At 38.7% G+C, this 4332-nt stretch overlaps 1 pseudogene; it reads right to left on the minus strand.

Moving 5' to 3' along the window:
- Positions 1-2401: 2401 nt before the first annotated feature.
- LOC144311923 (transforming protein RhoA pseudogene) lies at positions 2402-3793 on the minus strand (annotated as a pseudogene).
- Between the last annotated feature and the right edge of the window lie 539 nt (positions 3794-4332).

Below are 4332 nucleotides of genomic sequence, written 5' to 3' on the forward strand. Positions count from 1 at the left end.
AAGTAAGATTAAAGAGATTTGTTTTTTTCTTGGTGTCTAAGGATTCTTATCTGTTGGAAAATGGAAAGGCTTTATAATTGTGGGTTCTCACCCAAGCAGGTCCTGCAGCAGCATTAGAATCTCTCAAGGATGTATTCAAAGTGTCCACTTGTAATCAGATTTGTTTAAAAAAATTAGATAAATAATAAAATGTTTATTTTAACTCAAAACAAAACAAAGTGATTCAGCAAGATTCATTCTTACAGTTGATAGGAGTTGATAGGTATTGGTGAAAAGATTCATCTTATTCAAATAGATGAAAATATTTGCCAAATTCTCTATTTGAAATAGTTTTGATAAAAACTTTCACAAAATGTGAAAATTCTTTTCTAAGTTAGGTATTGTTCTTTAAGATTTGCCCTTGAGAATGAAAGTGAACCTATTGATAGTGAAGGCTTCATAAGCTGCATCGACTTTTGATGATACATTTAAAGAGGCAGTGATTTAAGCCCCTTGTGCTGATGAATTTGATAAATTTCATGACAGTTGACAACATTTCTTTCAGATATTTTTAGCTGTGTTTTTGATGCTAATGCATGGCAATATAGAACACAGTAAAACTAGATGTGTTGCCAAGCACTAGAAGTACTTCATCTGTATAAAGAGCTTCGAAAATTTTGCCCAAGTAAAACTTTAATATTGCAAATAAATTCTTCACCATTACAATGATGTTGTAGCCCTTGCACCCTTAAAAGGGGGTTCCTAAAATAGGAAATATTCTTGGACAGCATTACGGTAAAAATAATTGATAAACGTTAGCATTTGACTGAACTGAAAGACTACCTACGTTCATATTTATAAAAGTCAAACGTGAATTACATAGCTTCCTGTTTCCATAGCCATTACATAGCTGGCCTATTTCAATGTATTTTTTTTATTTATTTTTTTATTTATAAATTTTTATTTATTTATGATAGTCTCACAGAGAGAGAGAGAGGCAGAGACACAGGCAGAGGGAGAAGCAGGCTCCATGCACCGGGAGCCCGACGTGGGATTCGATCCCGGGTCTCCAGGTTCGCGCCCTGGGCCAAAGGCAGGCGCCAAACCGCTGCGCCACCCAGGGATCCCTGTTTCAATGTATTATACAAATATATTATCAGTTCCGGAAGGAATGATGTCATTTGGCTGCAGTATTGCTTTAATGTTTTTTTCTCTGCTTTAAGCCCTAACCCAGGTCGACCATTTAGAAGGCATATATAGATAGTTTTACCACAAATCTACATTTACTCCAAATAATTTTCAAGGTATTGATATGACAATGATCTGTAATGATTATAACCTCTTCTACAAATTTACCTATTTAAAATATGTATTAATCTATCAAAAATTGGGTACTAATAAATAGATTGGAATTTTTTCCAAAGACTTCCTTAGAATTCTTATCTTGAGTCATAGTTGGACTCGGTCAAATAAAGAAACCACATCTGTAGTTAAGCCATTACTATTGTCAGGGAGGAGAAATTCCTATCTGTCCTTCTTGGTTATTTGGCTGGTCTAATAACACAAAACAGATTAACAGGAAAAAAAATTAATTTTGTATGTACTAAAGTCCTCTAGATATAGGACCCAAGAATTCACCAAAGCAGGCTGTTTATATACTTTTTAGATAAAGAAACAATACATTTGTGAAGAATTGACAGGACAAAGACACTTGGACTTGGGAACTAATTAGTGAAGAGACTAAGAAGAATTTGTTTACAGAGACTTCTCAGCCCTGGATTTTCTGTCCCTGGTGATAAGGTTGTCTCTCTATCTACTGGTGCAGGGAGTACACATTCACGAGGGAGATTTGTTTCCTGCTTCAAGGGGTACAGGTGGAAGGGTCAGAGTGTCCTGCTGGCACCATTTTTTTCAAGTAACTATTTATTTATTTACTTACTTATTATTTATTTATTTATTTGTTTGTTTGTTTATTTATAGAAAACTGTCTTTTTTCTATTAGTTGTTGGAAAAAATTAGCTGGTACAGAAACAAAGAAGTTTAGTCAGCTGGAGAGAAGAAATTGAGTGCCACCCAAGAGAACTGGTGGCTCCTCTGGTAGGGGACCGAATACAGTGAGGAAAAAGCACTGTGAACTAGAGCCAGACCCTGCGGTCCAGGTGAGAGGATATGCCACCTTTTGAAGAGTCTGACTGCCTCAGGCATGGAACCAAATTCCTATTTATTTAGCCCAGCTCTGTGGAAGGATACTGGGATATGTGGGGCTGAAAACAGGTAAAGCGGGTCATCTTTTATGAGAGAAACTGACAAAATGGGAATTTTAAAATTGAATTTTCCATCTGACTTTATTTTCAAATACACTTTCTTTAAAAAAAAAAAAAACAAACTACACTTTCTGCAGGGACGACAAATATCGGTATTAGGAAATCCAATTATACAAAAAAATACTACATCTAGTCTGGGGTAGATAGATTTATTTTTTGGTAATATACATTAAGTGGCACTAATTACACAGTAACTGTAAGGTGACTAACATGAAACCACAGAACTGTAACTCTGCCACAGCTGCGTGGACTTGAGCCTTTCTGGATAAGCACATTTTCAAAAAACTGGATGACCATCACAGAGCTATGCCAATAAAATCTGTTAAGGAGTAAAGCTCTGAAGTAGGGACTCACCAGAGTACCTTGCAGCTGACAGATGACAGGCAGGACATGTTAGTTATAAAGTAGTTACAGCCTAGTTCACAAAAGTTGCCAGCTGTTTCTCTTTCTAGAAAGAAGCAAGAAGTTAAGAAATTCCTTGAATTAGCGCCTGGTGTGTCAGGTGGGAGTGCAGAGGAGGGCTGTTAGAGCGGTGTCAGAAGGACCTCGGTGGTCAGGTGGGTTGGACATCATTAATAATCATGGTTGGCTTCTAAATACTGGTAGCAAGATGACTTCTGATTTGTAGTCTTAGGTAAATTATAGATAAATGAAAAGGCCAGTAATCATACACTAAGATTAATAAACAGCACTTCAAAATTAGCCACATGAGGGCTGTGCTTGCAGCAGGGTTTCACAAGACAAGGCACCCAGATTTTTTCTTCCCATGTCTGGCTTGCAGAGCAGCTCTCGTGGCCATTTCAAAAACCTCCCTTACTCCATCTTTGGTCTTTGCTGAACACTCCATGTACCCAAAAGCACCAATCCTGTTTGCCATATCTCTGCCTTCTTCCAGTTTCACCGGCTCCTGCTTCATCTTGGCTAGCTCCCACCTTGTGTGCTCATCATTTCGAAGATCCTTCTTGTTCCCAACCAGAATGATGGGCACATTGGGACAGAAATGCTTGGCTTCTGGGGTCCATTTTTCTGGGATGTTTTCTAAGCTATCAGGGCTGTCAATAGAGAGACACACCAGTATAACATCAGTGTCTGGATAGGAGAGAGGCCTCAAGTGATCATGATCTTCCCGCCCAGCTGTAACCCACAAAGCCAACTCTACCTGCTTTCCATCAACTTCAATATCTACCACATGTTCTCAAACACTGTGGGTACATACACCTCTGGGAACTGGTCCTTGCTAAAGATGATGAGCAAACAAGTCTTAGCACAGGCTCCATCACCAATAATCACCAATTTCTTCTGGATGGCAGCCATGCAAATGTGCTGCAAGACCCACGGGCTGTGTGGTGGAAGTTCTACAGGTGCCTTGAACTTCTCGGATGAAGGCCCTCAGACCACGACCCACAGTCCAGCCTCTCTGGCCTAGTGCACCTGTCCACGAGTGGGAAGCTCGGAGACTGGGGCGGGTGGCTGAGAAGACCGCGGTGGACTAATGAGAGAACCGATGGAGGACGATTCAAGTACTTTAAAATTAAAAATAATCAATATGCTACTTTGGCATATTTTGGAGCAACTTTCCCTAAGCCCCATCACAGTCATCCAAACAAACCTGCTAATCTTCCTCTACAACCTTTCCAATGTTGACTAGGATTAAAGCCTGGAAGAGAGACATGCATACCTGTGCCCTTTGATGCTCTTCTCAGGAAAATTATTCTCAGCACTCATTCCGTCTTTCCCTCTTTGACCTTCTTCAATTTAGAGGTCATCAGATTCACCTTCAAGGTGGAGGGGTTTACCCAAGAACTGTGCACGTTATTATTAACTTCACTTAATATCTTTGTTATTTTTCAGGAGGAAAGAACCTTTGCAAACATCAAATATGTTGAACAAATTCAAATCATTAGATATGATGTTCCAAATGTTACTTTATCTCTTGAAATGATGGCACTAATAAATTCATATTAGATAAAAGTAGATTTTATTCATTGTATTTCTCGTAGAAGATATTCTCAATTTCTTTGCCTCCATT

This window comes from Canis aureus, chromosome 4, assembly GCF_053574225.1.
Source record: "Canis aureus isolate CA01 chromosome 4, VMU_Caureus_v.1.0, whole genome shotgun sequence".
Lineage (NCBI taxonomy): Eukaryota > Metazoa > Chordata > Mammalia > Carnivora > Canidae > Canis > Canis aureus.